Here is a 22,024-nt window from a genome sequence, read left to right on the forward strand (position 1 = left end):
TGCTCAGGAACCTGTATTTTTAACTAGCCTTCCAGGTGATTCTCAGGCCTGCTAAATGCGAAGAACCACTGCCCTAACAGATGAATTAGGTTAACTTGCCAGAGGCCAAAACATCATCGGTAAAAAGAATTAAAAAAAAAAAACCTGCATCTAAAAACAGAACAAAACAAATTAAGACAATTTTAAATGTGATTTGATATTTGGAGCAAGTTGCTTTCAAAATGGACAAAATGTACCCAGAATCAAGAGCAATCACAGTAACTTTAAAAATTTCAGGGTGACCTGGAAGGGCACTGCAGAATAACTGCCATATATTTTTCATTTTTCCTTATTAAAATTTTAGATTTATCTGCACAGCTCTGCCTCATTAGAAGGCTTGAAGGCTGAAAAATGAAGACAAGAGCTTTAGATTTATTTCTTTGGTTTTTTACTTAGTCTGACCCAAACCAGACACAAGAACAATTACAGCAGATTTTTTTTTTCTTTCCTTCATGGCAAGAGTGTCTGATGAAATTTCATTTATATCCTTGGGTTTGCTAATGGTACTAAACATGGTCAGACCTTAAATGGTACAAAATAACTATTTTCCATTGTCGGACTCTACAAAAATAATTACTCTGAGGAATTACTGGAGAGAAATAAACGCTGAATTTGATAATATTGTCCTCTAAAGCTACACAAGGAAACAAAACTTGGTGTATTGGCTAAATTCATGACTTCAGTCAAATCTTATTAATTTGGTAGAATAGGAAGAAAGACCAATGTCCATTAAGGGAAGCAGAAATTATAAGCATTTAAAAAGAAATAGAGATTTATTACTCCTATGTGTGAGTCATACCCTGTTAACCAACTGTTTACAAGCAGAAGTCCAGCAAGATCCCTTTTAATTTCTCATTAAGACTTGCAAAATTCATCCATATGGGAAATAGTTGATTTCGGGCACTGCTTAAACAATGCCTCTCTCAAACATCGTATTATAATTTGCCAAATTCTTTCATTGCTTTCAGGAGTTTCTAATTCCCATAGGAATTATGTTTCCAGGGCTTTTAAAACCAGTTATTTAGAATTTCAGAATACCTTTTCCAGAGACACTATATCATAAAAAGTGATTAGTTCTCAGGTTGGTATAGAATGCTGTCCACTCACAAAATCTTGTTTCCTTTCTCCTCTGGGCACATTCAACTAAACTACATTTCCCAGTCTCCCTTGTTGTTGGGTGAGCTCATGTGGTCTGAGCAAGGTTATATGACTATTCTTTAAAAATATTTACCACACTATCCAGATCTTCTGCTCTCTCTTTTCTCTTGTCTGCTGATGAGGGCCAGTGGAGGAGTCCAAGACCATAGGGCAGGAGTCTGCATACTACACCCTGTTTTTGTAAATAACATTATTGCCACACAGCGTTATGTCCATTTGTTTATGTGTTGTTTAGGGAAGCTTTGACAATACAATGGCAGCAGTTTCAACAGACATTCTATCACTCAGAAAGCTGAACATAGGTACGATCTGGCCCTTTAAAAATAAAGTTCGCTATTTGCCAAAAACTTGGAACAACCAAGATGCCCAACAGTAGATTAATGAATAAATAAACTGGGGCACATCAAGACAATGGAATAGTATTCATTGCTAAAAAGAAATAAGCTGGGGCACCTGGGTGGCTCAGATGGTTAAGCGTCTGCCTTCAGCTCAGGTCATGATCCCGGCAGCCTGGGATCGAGCCCCACGTCTGGGTCCTGGCTTGGCTGGGAGCCTGCTTCTCCCTATCCCTCTGCCTCTCCCCTGCTCATGCTCTCTCTCTCTGTATCTCTCTGTCTCAAATGAATAAATAAAAATCTTTAAAAAAAATAAAAAGAAATAAAAAGAAATGAGCTATCAAGCCATGTTAAGACATGGGGGAATCTTAAATGCATGTTACTAAGTGGAAGAAGCCAATCAGAAAGGCTACATACTATATAATTCCAATGATATGACATTCTGGAAAAGACAAAACCATGGAGATGGTAGAAAGATCAAGGGTTGCCAAGAGTTTAGGGGAGGGTGGAGGAAGGGATGAATAGGTGGATCACAGAGGATTTTTAGAGCAGTGAAAACTATGGCACTGTGAAGATGGATACATATCATACATTTGTCTGAACCCATAGAATATACATCAAGAGTGAATATAAACTCTGTAATAATGTAATGTAATAATATATCATAATTTAATATATTCATAGTATATATTATGATTTAATAATAATATAATGTAAACTGTGATGGTTGGTATAGGTTCATCGATTATAACACCAGTGGAGGATGTTGTCAGTGGGGGCAGCTGTGCATGTTGGGGGGACAGGGAGACTATGGAGTATCTCTGTACCTGCTGCTCAAGTTTTCTGTGAACCTAAGACTGCTCTCAAAAGTAAAGTCTATAAATACAGATAGATAAGTAAAGTCTATAAATACAGATAGATAGATAATAGATGATAAATAAGTTTCCAACTTCTGTCTAAGGGATTGTGGAACCAATAGATGAAAGGAGCCTGGGTTTCTGAATGACCTTGTGGACTAATGTCTTTTGCCATTCCACTCACGTGTGTTCAATTTTAATAAAAGCTATAAATAAATATACATTTTGTTAAATGTCAAGATTTGGGGGATAAGACCAGTTATAGATGCTGGTCTTTGTTACAGCACTTGAGTTAGGCTATTTGAAAAAATGCAGCAGGATACCTCCCCAAAATTATTTTAGTGCTGATGACCTCTAAGTCATTCTGATGTCTTCTACAGCCGATGAGTGATGCAGAGCCCCTTCAAGCTGTGTTGAAATGGAGGGTGTGGAATGGGCTGCCCCCACAGAGTCTGGCCCTAAAGGAAGTAGCATCAACACTAAAGGAGAAGATGGGTGAGGTGTTGGTTATTCTTACATAGGGGCTGTTTACAAATTGCATTCATGAACTGTCACCATGCTGTACTAAAAATATATCTATATTTTTGCATGAAGACCTGATTATAAACACCAAAACTGTGGATCCCGATTAAATAATATATTTTCTATGTTTGGAAATAGCCTCAGCAGTAGGGTAGCAGTAGTTCTTCTGGGGTCCAGAAGAACTTCCTTTCATAAAATGGAGAAATACATTACTTTCCTCCTGTCCTCTGTAAAAAAAACTGTGTTTTTTCCAAGCCTTTATTTTTCAATTCCCATGGGTTCAATTTGCCCCAAGAGCTCTGAAATGCTTAGATTTTATTTTATTATCTTTCCTGAAACATATTTGCCACATCTTTCTTGTATTTTGCTGATATTATAACTCCTCTGGAATGAATCCTAGCATCTCCAATGTTACACTGAGAGACTTGAGAGACAGGCTAGCCATTTGCTCTACATTAATAGGCAGAGCAGCTCTATCCTCGGGGTAGCTTTCTGATTGCTGACTATAATAACCAGTGTCACTTACACAATAAAAAGTTTTATGTGAATTTTTATATTGTCTCCCTCCTGGAAAATTATAGTTGTTGCTCATTCAGCAGATGTGTGAGGCCGCAGGCTGAGTGCATCGGCTTTCCCTTTGCATGGTCACTCTGGTCCCTACCCCAGCAGAGAGGCAAACTTCCCACAGCTTCCTTGCAAATCAAATCGAGATAATAGGAGGGTTTTATAAACACATTTGTGACTCTGATCCCTTTTGTCTAAACTGACCTCTGTCTATCTTTTGTTCATGTGTAGTTGCAGAGGATTCCCGCCTTTCCTCGTGTCTTACTATGGGTTTCCCCAGAGGATGACCCTGAGTGAGAATTTCAGTGCAAGTAGTTTATCTCAGGGGTGTCCCCAGAAAACACTGTTGGGTTAAGGGGAAGTCAGACGGGGTGGGGGAAGGAAAGCAGTCAAAAAGGGGCGTGTTATCAAGCCAGTTACCGCTACAGACACAAACCCATGGAGAATTCTAGAAGCCCATAGTGGAACATGCAGAAAAATTCTCCCATGCAAAGGAAGGGGAGCTAATTCCCACCAGTCACAGATGGAGAGCTGCTTTTTGGTGGTGTCAGTTCCTGGGAACTTGCAGCTCATCACAAAGGTGAGCAAAGCCGGCTTCTTAGTCCCGAGAAAGCCCTCAGGCAAAGAAATGCAGATGGCAGGCTTTAAAAACTGACCTGCTGTGCACTGATGAGGTAGGGGCATGGGATGTGGCAGGCACCCACAGCATCTGCTCTACTTCTGAGGGGATCAATATCACCTCAAGGCTTTTCCTCAGGTCTGAGTTAATAGGCAGTGTCTCAGATAAAACTATCCACTGGACAAAGGGGTTTCAAGGGCCTCCTTCCACCTTGATTTCTACCTCCCTCAAAAGTGGCTTTGCAAGTAACAGGGTATATTGGTGCCTAAATAATGTAGCTTCAGAAGAACTTGGAACACTTAACTTTCTAGACTCCTTGCCAGCGTTGAGACACCTAAAATTCCAAAGTTCATCAGTTAAATTATAAATTCCCTGGGGGCACAGAAAGTGAATAAACAACTTAACCTTCTGCAGTGTGAATAAGCCATTGAAATAAACTCTTTCCTAAGAGGTTTGATGTGAGGAGGTAGTGGATGAGAGGTGTGTTGGTGTATGTCGGGGGCAACTGCAGTATATGTTGTGGGTATGCGGGTGGTCTGTGTATTGTATTGTGTGTTGAGAGTGTGTGTTTGGTTAAAAAGTTAATAGACATATTTCACTACTTAGCTGGACTCCAGAAATACTATTAGAATATGGTAAAAACCCTTAAAGAAGCAGGTAGCTCTTATATAAATTGATATCAGTCAAAAATGTCGACCATGCTGGGTTGACTGATCTTGTTTAGGGGATAGAAATCAGATGATTTCAGCACTTTTTGCTATTGTGCATGCTTATAACTGGTGCAAGGCAAGGATTCACTGTTTGCTGGGGTGGGTGTAGAGAGAATATTTTCCATTCCTGACAGTGATGATATTTTGAAAGCCAGAAATAGCTTTAAAAACCTGCCATCTGAACTTGGGGAAAGTAATAGGTTTTGATACAGCATGGGCATGCAATGAATTTAGCAACCAACACACTAGGCTGCAGCCCCCCACTGCCCCATCTCACGGGCCCTCCTTTACTGCAGGGCTTCTATTTGAGGGCCAAGAAGCTCAGAGTCTGAGACATAACCTAACCCAGGTCTCATCTTCAGAAATTCATGCCTGCAGCTGTCCAAATGGAGCTGTTGTTTTTTCTTCAAAACCTGATTTCGCTTCCTATTCTCCAGCTGAGCTCAAACAAAGAGCAACAGATGACATATTTCTATAAATGTAGCATGTTTGTTTTGTTGTGAATACATGCAGAGATCAAGAAAGTTAAGCCCAACTTTGCAAGACCAGAGATGTTACCAAGAGAATGCCATTATGACCACCTGACAAAGAAAGAAAATGATGTTTGCCAAAGAAAGAGAAAACTCACAGTCCCCCACCCTTTAACATTTTATAGTCAAAGGGGGAAAGGCAAACCCTCAGGAAGGATTGCCCTTCTTTCTTTCTTTTTTTTTTTTTAAACAAAACGTTAATTGGTGTTTTAATGGACAGCAAACATCAACCATGACTGTTAGCATATGGATTGCCCTTCTTTCTAAGTGTCTTTGAAGCAGATGGACTTCAGTTCGATGCATAGGAAGGCAATTAGGGTTGCTTTATGTTTCATTATAAATCAACAGAAACAACTGTGGTTTTTATTATCAACTGGGGCTACTTTGCCATTTTGAAACTATCCACAAATACTGTTTTGCTTATATTTTTTCCATTATCTTTGGAGATTTTCACAACGTCTCCCTCTCAGAAACGGATGTACTGGGCTGAAAAAATTAAATGTTTCTATTATTTACTGATATAATACTTATACAGTAGAAGCTCCCCCCCCCAGTTAATCATGCAATGTGAGTGTTTGATCTAGGGATCCCCTCTGGGAAATAGAGGAGAAATAGATGAGTGAGGACAGCGGGTATATGTGGCAGATAGGCAGGATGCATTTGACAGAGCATAATAAAATATATTCAGGCACAACTGAGATATTGGGGAAGAAAAGAAATTGTGCTTAGTGGTGGAGAGTGGGTAAGAGAGAGAAGTAGTATATCCTTCATACCAAAAAAACCTCTATATATATGATATAGGATTTGAATGATTACCATGTAGCAGGTGGAACTCTAGGTCCTGGGGAAACAGCAATTAATAACAACAAAATTAAAATATATATATTTCTGCCTTCAGGGAGCATATCTTTGAGGTGAAAGGTACAGTCAAATGCATAAACATATCTTAAGTAGAATATGTTATGGAAAAGTTTTTTAAAAAATAGAGGGATAAAGAGTAGGGGAAAAGATGAGCACAACTGTAAATAGGGAGCTTGGGAAAACCTCCCTGAAAAGGTGGCATTAGAGCAAAGACCCAAAGCAGGTGAGGGAGTAAACCTGATGTATAACCTGGACAAAAAAGTTGGGGTGATAGAAACAGGTCCTGAGGTGGGAGTATGCCTGTCAGGTTCAAGGAGCAATAAGGAGGCTCATATGGTTGGGTTGAGTAAATGTAGGGGAGAGTGGAAGGGGATTAGGGCATAGGAGTCATGGGAGGCACGAAGCTGCTGGGTAGAGCTGAAGCAGTTGTGCAGTATGTGCACTGCACAAAGACACAGGTTGAGGAACCAGGTTGGGTCTGTCATCCAGCCAGCCCTATACTTGTCAAAGTGTAAGCTCTGGTGCAGGGCTGCCCCTGACAAAGGGGATTAGAGCATTTTCATTCTCACAAAGGCACCAACCACTTAAGGTTTCAGTAAGTAGAACTGAGAAGCCCCAGAGTTGGAACTTTTTCAAAAATTTTTTGACTAAAGACATTCTGTAGGCTTCTAGACCATTGTGATGACACTGGTTTTAACTCTGGGGAGATGGAGGGTTTGAGCACAAGTGTGGCATGATCTGACTTCTTTAACAGTGGCAATTTTCACCTCTGTTGAAGATAGACTGGAGGAACACCATCAGATTCTTGGAAATCAGTCAGCAATCTATGAAACAAATCTAGGTAAGAGATATGATGACTTAGGCCAGCATGGTAGTAGACTATGTGGTGAGAAATGGTAGGATTTGGGATGTTTGGGAGGTAGAGTCAACAGAATTTGCCAATGGCACAGACTATTAGCAAAATTTAGAAAGGTCTATTGATACCAAGTATTTAGCCTGAACAACTGGAAGGATGGGATTTCCATTACTGAGATGGAAAGTCTCTGGAACAGCAGAGCTGGGGACATATTAGGTTTGAGATGTTTATGAGCCATCCAGATAAAGAGTCCAGCAGGCACTTGAATGTATGAGTTTGGAGTTCAAGGTAGAAGCTCAGACTACAGATATAAATTTGGAATCACTACTATACAGATGTTTTTAAAATAGAGAGACTGAATGAGGCCACACAGGGGGCAAGTGTAGATGGACAGAGAAGAGGTGTAAGTCCTGAACCTTGTGATTCTCCCATATTAAGAGATCACAAAGATACAAGTAAATAAGTACAAGGGGCTGAGAAGGAACTGCCAATAAGTTAGGAGGAAAACCTTAAATGTGTGAAATCCTGGGAACCAAATGAAAACAGAGTTTCAGGGAGGAGTGAGTGATCAGCTGTGCCTAACTGCCAAGGATCCACCATAGGGTTTAGCAATGTAGAGGTTGCTGGTGACATTGACAAGAGCAGTCTGACTTTGGTGGAACAGTAGAGAAGAAGCCTCATTAGAGTGGGTTTAAAAGAGAATGAGAAGTGAGCAATTGGGGAGGTAGAGTATTAAACACTTTTGAAAGGAATTTAACTATAAAGGAAAGGGGAAAAAATGGGACAGTAGCTAGAGGGAGAAGTGGATCAAGACTTGTTTCTCTGGAAGAAATAATGACATATTGGTATACTGAGGAGGAAGATCCCATAAAGAGAAAAAAAGCTGAGGAAGCAGGAGAGGGAGAAAATAATCCCCTCACACTTTTAAGTAAAGTATAAAGGGAGAGGATGCAGTACATAAGGGTACAGTTTAGCCTTGGTTGAAAACCAAGGGAATTCCATAGTAACAGAGGAGAAAATAGGAGGGAGGGGCACAGATGCAGGTGAGTAGGTAAACGTGATGGTGGGAGTTTGTGCAAGTTTTCTTCTGAAGGCTTCTATTTTCTCATGGAAACAGGAAATATATCATCAGGTGAAAGCGAAGATAAGGAAAGCTCTATTAAAGGCTTGAGAAGAGAAGAGAAAGCATGAAACTGTTGTCCAAGAGAGCAGGACAATAAATTGAGTATGAAAGTAGGACATTATTGCCAGGCAACATTATAAGCCAGCTGTGCTCAGCTAAATGGGTACATAAGATAAATAGGTGGAGAATCTAATTTAGTTATGGCTGGAGTTTTGCCAAGTGAATAGGTCAAAGCAAGAGAGAAAGAATATATCCAAGGGAGCAATTCTAATGATTAACTTTAGAATTGAAGACAGGCAAAGGCACCTCACAAGGACACTTGAGACAGTGAAAAGATGGTAGGAGCAAAGGACCATAGGTCCTGACCCAGGGGTTGAAGAATTGTCAAACACAATAACTGGAGAAAGGAGAGAAATGCTTGAAACTGAGATCATGAAAGACTTTCATTGGCCCTGATGCTAATGTCTGGGGTGTGGCCAGCAGTGCGAATGGCTGAGGTGGGGAGGAGAACAAGATCATTGGAGGAAATAAGGTCAAGGAATCAATAGCATTGGAAGGATATCTATGTCAGTGTCTTTCAAATAAGAGTGTTATCACTCACCCCAGAGGAGGGGGTGAAAATGTGTTAGGGCATTTTTAAAAATACAATTTTTATTTTAGAATAGTTTTAGATTTACATAAAAATTATGGAGTACCTAGTGTCTATATACCCCATACCCTGTTTCTCCTATTATTAGTATCTTATATTAGTATGGTATATTTGTCACAATTAATGAACCAATATTGATAATTACTGACTAAATTCCACACTGTATTGATATTTGATGAGTTTTGACCTAACTTTTTTTTTTCTTGTTCCATGATCTCATCCAAGATTCCATATTACATTTAGTTGTCATATATCCTTAGGCTTCTCTTGGCTGGGACAGTTTCTTGGATTTTTCTAATTTTTGCTGACTTTGACAGTTTTGAGGAATACCCATCAGGCATTTTGTAGAACATCCCTCAATTGGGATTTGTCTGGTGTTTTTCTTATGATGAGACTAGGGTTCTGGGTTTTAGAGAGGAAGACCTACTTTATAGAGGTAAAGTGCAATCCACATCATGTTATATCTTGCATACATGCTATCAACATGGCTGATCACAGTCGATGTTGACCCTGATCACCCAACTGAGGTAATGTTTGTCATGTTTCTTCACTACAAATTGATTCTTCTCTTTCCCTTTCTATGCTCCACTCTTGGGAAGGAAGTCATTGCATGCAACCCACAATTCAGGAATGAGGAGTTATACTGGAGTGCAGAGTAGCTATATAAATTATTTGCCATTTTTCGCATAAGAGATTTGTACATTTTCCTTCATTTGTTTTTCAATTTTTAATTTACATCAGTATGGGCTTGTGGATATTTATTTTATACTTGGTGTTATAATCCAATACTACTTTGCTTATTGTGTTACTCAAATTGTTCCTGCCTTGCAAGCTCTTTCATTTGACTTTTGTGCCCCTCTGACATACTCCCATCCTTGTGGGGGTTTCTTGTTTGCTTTTAGTACTTACTTTCTAGTCTCACCATATGCTTGAGGTTCATCTTATATATTTCCTGTTCCAGGACTAGAATAGTCATTTCTCCAAGAAGTTCTGGCTTCTTTTATTGGAGAATGGTATTAGAAATCAAGATCTGAATGTTAGCTTTGCGCATTATTACTGCAGTGTTGTTGCTTCTAGGGCCTATCAGTTGACAAAGCATATGTGTGTATGCATATACACACATGTACACACACAAATATACATATATATGCATACACATATGTACATACCTATATATGTGTATATATACATATACACACATATATGTATACATACATTTATGTATATATCTATATACACACCCACACACATATGTATATACACTTGTATATACACAAATGTGTATACACATATACATACACATATGTATACACATAGATATGCCCACATATATACACACATACATATATGTATGGATACATATATGTACACAGATATACAAATAGATATATATATACACATGCATACATATACCCATATCTATAAAAATTTCTATATGTAACAGTCTCTACCATATCTATACTAAGCTAAACGTGAATTCATACTGATGTTTCTGACTCTAACTCGCATCACATTGATCATACTAGCCTCCTCCACTTGTTTATCTATGACCTCCCTCCCTGTTGGGGCATTTTCAAACCTGGAAGCATTATTGGCAATTAAAGGGCAGGATTCAGGGTAGTCAAATACCCTGCAACCCAAGAGATAGTTTCATGTAAGTGAAGAATTTCCTCCCCCTAAATAACATTGGTGCCCCACTGGGAAACACTGATTTGTGTGGACATCAACATCCCCAAGAATTCCAACAGGAATAGCATTGTATAGAGTGACAACGAATGACAAAAACTTCAAGAAATGAGGGAAGTGGCCTTTAGGTGTGTGAATGACTGCTTCAAGAATATGAAGTGAGAGTATATGAAGTGAAGGAGTTTACTGACATGTACTAGTTTGATTTTCCAGACCTCCCTATATTCATGTCTTTTCAAATGTGACCCTGCAGCTTCCCTTGTCAGGTGTGGAATCTATTTCTTTGGCCAATTAGAATGCAGTAAAGAGATGATGTACCAGTTCTGAGCCTGAGTCTCAAGAGTCTTTGGATATTTCTGCCCGTCTTCCTATGCCTCTGCCATTACCAAGAGAACATGCCCCAGCTGATGTTCCAGAGCGTGAAGTACACAAGTCTCAGAGCAAAGTCATACAGCCAGAACCATCCTAGATCAGCCAACAGCAGCTGACCCTCAGGTATAAGATGAGTCCAGTCAAAACCAGAGGCAACTAACCAGCCGCATATGGCTGTATCTTGGATGGCTTCCAATGATTCTGGTATTTATGCCCTTGTGAAATCTTTCCTTTGAGTGCGGGCTGGACCTAGTGACTTGTTTCTAATAGATAGAATACAGCAATGTGTTGAAATGCCACTTCCCAAGATTAGGTTACAAAAGACTGATTTCTGTCTTGCCCTTCTTTTGCTCCTCTCCTATGACCCTTGCTCTGGGGGGGGAAGCAAACTCTTGTGTTGTGAGGAGCCCTATGGAGAAGCCCACGCAGTAAAGCACTGATGTGTCCAGCAAGAATCTGAAACCTGCCAACAGTCACATGAGTAAGCTTGGATGTAGATCAATCCCCAGTCAAGCCTTGAAACAACTGCAACCCTGGCCAACGCGTTGATTGCATCCTGGGCTAGACCCAGAGCCAGAGGACCCCACTAAGCTGCAGGAGATTCCTGACTCAGGGAAACTGTGGGAAGATAAATGTATATTGCTTTAAGCTGCTACGTTTTGGGAAAATTTGTTAGCACAGAAATAAATAACTAATACATCAGCCTAAACCAGTAATCTGAAGAACTGATAACTAAGTAAGTGCTCATTGCTTTAAGCCTCTGGTTTTGGAGGCAGCTTATTATGGAACATAGTTGTGTTGACAGACAAGTGGCAATAACATGAAATTCACACCTGGGTATTTTAGGGAGCGGGGAGAGAGGATGGACTGGAGAGAGCAATGAGGAGAATGACAGACAACGTCTTCACTTCCAGGCCTAGGGCTATGGAGAGAATATCAAATTTGTTGATTTCTGTATACAGATTTTGCAATTTCATTGTTTAATAGCTTTGTCATGCATATAGAAATGGTACTTTTTAGATTAGAGAATCTTGTAAATCAAATGCTTAGGCTATTAATTATGACAGACCAGGAAAGGATAAATTTTCTTCTCATAGCTGAGATGCAATTCTGTTCTATCAGCTGATGTGCAATATTCAGAGCTGTGTTTTGTTTGGTTTGGTTTGGTTTATCATAACAGAAGACCAAAAGCATATTGTACAGTTGGGTAATATAAGTATTCTACATTTGAATTTGCTTTTTAAAATGTCACTTAGAAAGGTAATTATAGGTAGATAGAAACAAATGGAAATAATCTATAAGTACAGCAACATTTAAGGAAAGCCTGAAATAGATCATAGGTAAGGAGACTAAATTAGAAGATAGGTAGGTAGGTAGGTAAATAGATGATATAGACGGATAGCTGAGAGAGAAAGAGAGAGGGGTCTTCTCCATCCACAAGTACACATATATTCAAAGAGTAAAGTTACTCCGAGTGTAGTAGATGCTACCCAGATGCCCTTTACTCAGCCAGTGTACCCGTCCCCCAGCTGTAGAGTGTTTGCTGTTAATGAGCTTCAGGCTGCACAGTTCTTTGAAGACTGCTCTCTGCCATAAAGGAGCCATCTCACTAGAGAGGTTCTATATCACCACCCTTGGAGTGATCTGTAAGGATCCAAAGCCTCCAGCCCCTTGCCTCAAGGTGGGACGAACTCTGAGGTTTAAATTTATGATCTGGGGCTCTCTGCGTGATCAGGCCAAGGTTAATCTCCAAAGAAGACAATATGCTTGCTTAGCTTTTCCCTCTGCCTCCTCTGTTTCTCTGACTCTTCTCCTGAGAGCCTGCCCTCAATAAATCACATGCAGTGGAATTCCCATCTCAGGGTCTGCTTTCAGGGAAAATGACCAGAAGCTTTATACAAATTTTCTTATTTTTTTCAAAAACTTAACTTTTCATTCTACTTCTTGAATAGTGGTGTCCCCAGATGGGTGTGTGTAGGTGTCTCTGTGTTTCCCATGGGTGGTTTTGCCCGGACAAAAATACCTGACACCCTGTTCCTGAGTTGTGTTGGCTGGTTATACCACAATTCTGCACCAACCCTCAGTTCCAAAAACTACCTTCCATTTGGTCTTGTCACGGACTGAAAGAGCTCAGTCAGCAGGAAAAGAGAGAGTCCTCGATTCATTTTGCAATATGGCTCTGCTACATTTGGAAGTTTCTCTGGAGCATCATGAGCGAGAAATGCCTGCAATCTGAGCTTGGCGCTCAGGATACCAAGAGACAATTCACATATTATTTATGTGACATTTACCTCTGCATCCTACATCCTTCTGAGACAATGCATTCTTAAGATCAGAAGCATCGCCTGAAAGGCACTGGCAGGGAGAGAATTCTTAAAGGCACAATGTTCCCTTTATGTGCACTTCCTTCTTTTACTGGCCCTTTGATAATTAACTGGATTAAAGAGGAGATAATGCAGACTCAGGGCTCATTGGAGCCTCTAGTACAGTTGTACTCACTTCCTGTATAAAGTAACATGAATTCTAAATGTCAGCATAAAGGTACTTTCTGTAGGGGGTAAATCTTTTGATTATTTCTACAAAAAGGGTCCTGAGAGAACAAAGGAGTGTGTTTCCATGTGGAAAGGAAGAGAGAAGGAAATCTTGAGTATTTCGTTTAAATGTCATATTATGATGGTATATAGTCACATATATATGATACATGTGCCAATAGGGTTGATCAGCTGGCATTTTGTTAATTTAAGAATCCTGGCCATTTCCAGTGGTAAACTGTGTGGATGTGATAATGGAGGCAAAGTTTCTGTAAAAGAAGACAAAAAGTAGGCTGAGTTTGAGAAAGTTTAGAGTAAGGTTGTGGTTGAGAAAGTCCACAAAGGGAATTGAAAACGCACTGCTGGCTGACTCTATGTCAAGTGTTAAATCTTCTCTTCTCCTACGTAAGCTCACATAATTCTAATTACAGCCCATGAAATAGGTAGCCAGTCAATCCCTATCTTACAAATGAGGATCAGAGTTGTATAGGGAGATTAAGGTAATATTTCACAAAATTTGTGAGTGGGAGTCTAACTCCTAAGATCCTTACTCTTACTAAATGATGCTAAGAAGTTATTGAACAAGTCCAGTGGTAAGGCACAAAGGGTTGGGTGAGCCTGAGGAAGTCTTGCTCTGTGGAGTGTGGGGAGAAGGGGTAGCATTGGTAGTGGACCCCATAGCTAAATGAAGACCACAAGTGTTTATAGCAGTTAAAAGCCATCTACTGAAGTGAAGAACAGTGTACCTTCTTTCTCCACTTTGATGTGTGATCTTGTGTAAATTAATGGATTCTGAGCCTTGGTATTTTCATCCCTTGAGTAGGACAAATAAAACTTTACTTTTTAGGGTTATGATAAGGATTAAAGATGATATATGTGCAAGGTCTGATACATAGTAGATATAATAAGTGATAACTAGTTAACTAATTTGTTTGATTATCTGCTGAGCCTATTCTTTGGACAATATAGCCCTGGGTCCTATAGATTAAAAACCAGGCAAAGTAAATGACTAATCACTCAAGATAGTTCAATTGCAATCTCACTGAAAAGATGTGTATTACAAGGGCAGAAAGAAAGTTTGTTAAAGGAAACCCCAGGTTATATTCCATATCTCATCAGAGAATATCTAAAGAAAAGGCCCTTCCCAAGGTTATTTTTCCCTTTATTCCCATACACACTCTATTCCAGTCATTATGAATAATGGTGAGTTCTTTGCAATCCTACTGCTCTGATTCTATTGCCTGATGCCCTACCATGACTGGGTTTGTCTGGATATCTCATGCTTCCCGTCTCAGCTTAGATATGATTCCTCTGAGAATCCTTCCTTGATGCAGTATATGCCTTCCCTATCTTATGCTACAGCACCTTATATCTCCCTTATCAGAGCACTTATATCCCTGGATTGTAACTGCTCACTTACTTCCTTAACTAGAATATAATTGGGGTTCCATATGGCCCAGTTTCTGAGCAATGTTACTTAAAACTGTTGAGAGCCACTTAAAACATAACCCTCTTTCAGAAATATTAGGGGTACCAGTGGGTGCATTTAAAGTAAAAATCTTTTAAAATATTTTCTTTAGCTATGTCTCTTATTTTCTATATACTTTTCATGCCTGAGAGATGCTGAAAAAACCAGGAACAACAAAAGCAAAACCAAGTTAGTGTCTTTGCTGTCTCTCTCTCTCTCCCTTCCCCAAAACTCTCTCCCAAACCTAGCCCAGCTGGTTTTTCTTCCCTCTCCCTTCATCTACAATATGGATCTTTATTATGATAATCAACACAGCATTTTTACATTATTTGAATTTCTTTTGCTTTTGCTTTACTAAGAGATGTAAAGGTGGCCGGTAAGCAAGAATCTTCAGTTGGGGAAATGAGATAGAGAAGAGGGAAGACACATTACCCTTTTGGCTCCTCTTCTCTGTGTGCTTAAATAGGCCCTGAGCACACTGAGGACGAGGATCAGGTCTTGTTAAATACTATATTCTGAGCATTTAGCATGGTGCCTAGTAAAGAATAAAATTTAGATACATGAACAAGTGAATAAACACAAATGGGGGACTCCCTATAAATGTCACCAATTAGGCAAATTAGTCTGATTTTAAAGCCTGTGATTAGCAGCCTCTGTGCTTTTCTCTGAGCTGAGGGCACTCCTGAGGTGACTCCCTTCTCACATTTAACAAAGAGTTAAATCATGTGGTGTGGTTAGAGTTGACATAGAGTAGTTCAAACTCCAAGTTCATTCTTAAGAGATTTATTAAGTCTGAGATAAATAATCCTAAATGGCCCTCAGCTCCATTTTAGTTAGTATTGAGGTACTTAATATAAAGGAGATAAAATGACTCCAGGGCTGAGATTTTAATGTTTTCTGTTAAAAAGTTTATTTGTAATCATAATATTTCTATCTTTTGTAAGTACTTTGGGATACTTCTTACATTTTATTGCAATCCAGAGGCTAATCAACATTACATGTTGCTAAGCATTCACTTTTATTTGGCCTAAATCAGTAGGGAAATAGATATTTGCAAGGCTGGGTAAAACCCATGGAAATACATAAGTAAAATATTGCTTCAAAATAAAGATAAAGAGGGGTGCCTGGCTGGCTCAGTCAGAAGAGCATGCAACTCTTCATCTTGGGGTTGTGAGTTTGAGCCTCATGTTGCATGTAGAGAGGAAATAAATAAATAAACGTAAAAAAATAAAAATATAGTAAGCCCAGCAGAAGCCTTAAAATTAATTTTTGACTGCTTTATATATATATATAATATTGTATAAATACATAAAACATTAATTTTGACTGCTTTATATATATATATAGTGTGTGTGTGTGTATATATATATATTTTATATGTGGATGATATTATGTGGATGATTTGAGGATCACACTAATAATAGTAACTACTATATGACCAGGCAATATACACAATGCTTTATGAGTACACATGGGTTCATCAAGGTTACAAGGTGAAAGAAAAACTGACACTGCTCATTTCTGGGAGCTCCACCAACTAGAGCAGCCACACAGTGGATATGGAGGGTTCCAATCTGGAAAGAAGTGATGGAAACTACCCTGAAGGGGAACTAATAAAAGTTCAAGTCAATGAAAAGCCTGGATCATCTTGTGTATTGAGAGAAGAAGTGTCTGGTCTTTCATTATACTCTTCATTAGGAGAGAGAATAACTTTCTCATAAGACTTGGAGGCCCACAGATTTGATGATGATGAGGGGGTTGTGGAATGTGGAACTAGAAGACCATCCAAAGAGAATGAATACAGCCTGTTTATTCAGAACTTGCTTTAGCAAGAGGGTCAGACCTCATCCTTGTGTTCAGCAGAGACTCAAATGCAGGCAAGGGAGGTACAAGGGAAGGCTTCAGGTGTGCCCTGATTGGAGGCTATTGGTGTGGGGAAGTGGGAGTCAAGCTAACTAAAAGAGGGCATCTTTTGTGATTGGTTTAGGGAGCATATCTAGCTTGTTCTTGTTGGTTCTGAGTTGAAAGCAGGGACCCAAAACAAGGAAGCTAGCAGTCATTGATCAGGATTGTTTCAGGGTGACTTCTACAGAGACTGGTTTGGCTTCCATAACTAGTTGCTGCAGAGGTTGTAGGTCAGAGTTCTGTTGTCATATATAATCTGGCCTTGTCCATTTGTATATTCATTCTCTCTAGGGCTTCAAGCCACCTCAGATTACTGGTTGAGTTTCATTAGGACTGGTATGTCCATGTCATTGCTGACCTGAAATACACACAGTGGTCTTGAATTTTTCCAAACACTGATCTGTCAATCATGAGCTTTGGAAAGGCACCAAAGTGGGAATTTTTTAACAGGAGTTCATATAATAAGGGACAACTGATTTTGAAATACCATGATTGATAAGCATGTATTCACAGAGACCAGAATTTACTCAAGTCTGAGTATCAACATTTAGTTCAATCCCTGTCACTATTAGGTGTTTTATAAAGTTTAATAAATGTACTCAAAATTCTCAATCCACAGGGGGATCCTGACTTAACAATATTGATTCCATCTTCATTAGGTTGAGTCATATGAAATCGACCTATTGTTCAAACTAATATATGCATCATATTTATTTGTATAAATCCAACAGCATTATAGGTTTTTCTTGTTGTTTGCTTTTGAATTCTGAAGGCCAGTGCTTAATAGTTTCTCATCAGCCTGACAAGAGTGGGCTTTGTGTTAGCAAATGTGACCATGTTTAGGGAAAATTTCCTATAGGATATTGTTTGGAATTTCTTACTTTTGAACAAAGAGAAACATACATTCCTTTAATTATGTTTTGATTTAATATACACTTTTTTGAGTAACCAAGGTGTGGCTGATGTACTCCTGGTAAGCAGACCTATTGAATATTCAAATCTGTTGTGTTTTCTTCATGATATCTCACCAAGCAAGAGAAAGCACTTTTATTATTATAATTAGATGTGTGATTTTTCTTATTGGCATTTAATAATAGTTAAATACTAACAAATACTGCATGGGGTTTCCTTAGCTCAATGACAAAATCTCACGCCTGATGTGAAAACACTGGAGGAGGCAGACCAGTGGCTGGCAGACCAAGATGCTTGGGAATGAGAGGAGGGGACTAAGGCAGGGGTAAAACAGACCTGCTGTGATTTCTATACATTGCCCTCCCTTTAGAAGACGCCTTGCAATCAAAACCTGCTCCTCCAACATCCCACAATCAGGAAGCTCCTTAGAAAGCCCTGAAGACCAAAGTCATCATCCATTGTCACTGTCACCTCTAACACAGGCCCTCTTTATCCTGAGTAGACAATGTCCAGACCACTAGAATATGCTATCTTAGGACCATGTGGAAGACCATGTGGTAGAGTGAAAACCATTTGGACTCCATCCTTGTTTCTTTCTTCTCTACTGTACTTGATGAAGTGGCTCTTGTCCTTTGTTAAGAGCTTGTTAAAGAGAGATATTAAAGAATGCCCAATTTGATCTAGCCTTAAGATAGCTTGAGAAGAATTACAGTACACTCTCTATGCTATTTTCCTGCTATTAAATTCACTAGCTCATCCTTTTTAAAAACTTGAAGAGCAAAAGAATGATATGAGAATCTTACTGCAATACAGGCTGTGATTCAGGAAGTCTGGTGGGTTTGAGACTCTGCATTTCTAACAAGCTTCCAGATGATGATAATGCTACTGGTCCAGGGCCTACACTTTCAGAAACAAGGCTATAGCCACCTCACCATGTCTCAGTCAAGGGTCTACATGGTGGGGACTTTGATGCTGCTTGAATTCACTTCCAATTTATAGTCTGCTGTGTGGTCAGCTCAGGACAGGATCCTGAAACAAGGAAGCATGAACTTTACCTCTTCTGTAACCCACCCTTCAGTCTACTTTGGTGGCCTCAGAGCCTTCATAATGTTCTCCAGCTACAAAATGCGCCCCCTCCCCCGCAGTGTCCACATTAGTGGTTCAGTGATTAATATCCTCTCTTCCATTCCCTCTCCTTCACTCCAATGAAGAAAGGGAGGACAAGAATATGGCCACGTCAAACAAACCAATCCTTGTGACCCAAATGATGTATCATTTCTGCGGGTTATAATGCCCTCAGCCATTAACATGTACATGTACCATTAAGAAGACTTTTAAGAGAAAGACCTTATATCACACAGGAATGAATACTACCTTTCTATACTTAGCATTAGCACTCTATCTAGTACTAAGTTTGTAGTTTTTATAAACATTTTCTCCATGAACCCATGGGAATTTTAGGCATTAGGGAAAAAATGGCAATAGTAAGATGCTTGGGGGTTAAGTTGGACTTATGCTTGGTTGCCCCATAAGTCCCAACTGGCAAAGCAACATTAATCCAGTAGTAGTTTATATAATTATCTCTGATCCAGGCAGTACTTCCCTAAAGATGATGAGACAATATGCTATTGTGGTTTCCATCATGAGGATCTTACCCTTGGTGAGGGGCACACAAAAGTATTCCAGTGGGATGAAAATACATTGAACTTTCCTGGAGGCCAGACCACGCAGCTTGGAGTTCACCAGAGGGGGCAACTGTAGGTGACAGTTCCAACACAGGTAACTCACTCATTAAAGCCCACCTTACTGGGCGCCTGGGTGGCTCAGTCGGTTAAGCGACTGCCTTCGGCTCAGGTCATGATCCTGGAGTCCCGGGATCGAGTCCCGCATCGGGCTCCCTGCTCCGCGGGGGGTCTGCTTCTCCCTCTGACCCTCCTCCCTCTCGTGCTCTCTGTCTCTCGTTCTCTCTCGCAAATAAATAAATAAAATCTTTAAAAAAAAAAAAAAAAAAAAAAGCCCACCTTACTATTTGCAAGTCGAACCAAATACAAAGAAAAGGCAACTGGATGAGTGAAAGAATTTATGCTGTCACATGGAGTTTGTCCTGGGGTCCCACACCCACAGGATCATCAAAAAGATGGAGGCTTTCTCTAAACCAGCAAATACTCCCAAACCAACTACCATTTTGAATTTCTTTCTGGTGGCCCCAGTAGCTGTCTTCTTCTTTCATTGATTTTTTTTCTCATAAAGTAAAATAATTTGCTGTAGCTTTGCAGCAAAGGAACAATTTCTCTCTCCTTTCCAGAAACTGGTTGTAAATAAGACCATTGCTTTTTACACAATCTGTCCTATGTTTACCTTTCAGAATAGCACAGCACAGAATACTGCTAAGAAAACTAACCAGAGGGGTGCCTGGGTGACTCAGTTGTTAAGCATCTGCCTTCGGCTCAGGTCATGATCACAGGGTCCTGGGATCGAGCCCCAAATTGGGCTCCCTGCTCTGCAGGAAGCCTGCTTCTCCCTCTCCCACTCCCCCTGCTTGTATTCCCTCTCTTGCTGTGTCTCTCTCTGTCAAATAAATAAAATCTTAAAATGAAAAAAAGAAAAGAAAACTAACCAGATTCTGAATTTTTTTTTCAATTTTTTTAAGTAGGCTCCACACCCAACACGGAGCTCAAACTCACAACCCTGAGAGATCAAGACCTGAGCTGAGATAAAGAGTCAGATGCTTAACTGACTGAGCCACTCAGGCACCCCCTGATTTTATTTTTTTTTTAATAACTCAGAGGGGATATGAGCAGTTAGACATTCACTGGGAGAATTTTAGTGTGTCTTGTTTTTAACTGATTTCTAGACAAGATGGCACATTTTAAAAACTCACACAGAAAATGGGTATAGGACATATCTGTGTAACACTTTAAAATATATGAAGCACTTTTACAATTCTCAAAGCTTATTTCCCCTTCAGAATAATCCAATGATGAGTGCATTTTTTTTATTCCCTTTTTCATACATGAGGAAATGAGGACTGAGAGAGATTTAGAAACCCAAGGTCACACACATCTAGAAGGGAGGAACTTCAGACTCCAAATGCCATGCTCTTTTCTGATGTATCTTATTTATATCCTGTGCAGTGGTTTGGTCTCCCGAGCTGTAAAAGAAACCTGTTTAAATGTGGCTAAATAAAAAAGGATCAAAATTGCCTGACTGATGCGGTTTAAGCCATCTGAAGACACTGTGCTCCAATCACTCTCTTTCATGTTTTGCCTGAACCCTGACTGCCACCTGAATAAAAAATGATTAGAGCAGATTGCCACTAAAGAGAATGCTGCTTTCTATCCAGGCACAGGGCATGATAAAAGAGATCTTAAGGATTCTGGCAAATTAGAGCTGCAAGTCTGCATTTTTTTAATTTTGTGAGCTGATATAAATCACAGGGACCTGTCAGGGAACATTCAGATGTACTGGGCAATCCAACTTCAGAGATAAGCGAAAAGTAAAAGCAGTTCACTGCACATCATAATTAAAGAGCTAGTTGTCTTCAGCCATTTCAGCACCTGTGGGATTTTAAACAGTTTTTTTTTTTTTTTTTGAGCTTAGAATAAAAGAGAGTGAATCCCAAACAATCATCCTTGAAGTTTTGTAATGGAATGATTTCTTGTGGTAGTGTGCAGGTCACTCAGCTCGTAAGTAAATCACCTGGGTCCTACACTTTGTTCTTCCTGTGTAGATTCTGGTAAGTCACAAAATCACTCTGGGGCCTCAATTTCCTTACCCGGAAGAAGAGTGACTTAATTGAACTATGAGTTCTAACACTAACATTCTGGTGTTCTATGCAATTTCTCATTTCTAAATAGCCATCCACATGTGTATGACTTTCAACTTTAAATGGCCATTTTTAAGTAGTGTTCCTCAGACAGGGAGTCCCTTCAAATGACTGGCAGATTTCTGGGTTACAGATCAAATCAGTTCAGTGAAGCCAGTCCATGTAAAAAAAGGAAATGAAAACTGTAGTTAGCAGGGCAATTATGTTTTGTCTTGCTTCTGCCACCTTCTCTGTGTTGGTTCAAGACTGACATCCCCATAGTATTCGTAGGTGGCTTTTCTTGGCATCTCTTGCTCTTCTGTGTGATGACAGCAGACATCTCACCTGAATGTATGCACTATAATCATTTATGAGCAGAATGATGCCTCACCCCAGTGGCCCCAGATTGAGAGCCATTCCATTTCATAGGGGATGTTCCAGTTTAGCAACTAGCTACAGAATTCATGGACTGCAAAGACTTCCCTGGCTCCCTCAGGTTATGACTACCACTTTGAGGGCCTT

The sequence above is a fragment of the Neomonachus schauinslandi genome, chromosome 10 (genome assembly GCF_002201575.2).
Source record: "Neomonachus schauinslandi chromosome 10, ASM220157v2, whole genome shotgun sequence".
NCBI lineage: Eukaryota > Metazoa > Chordata > Mammalia > Carnivora > Phocidae > Neomonachus > Neomonachus schauinslandi.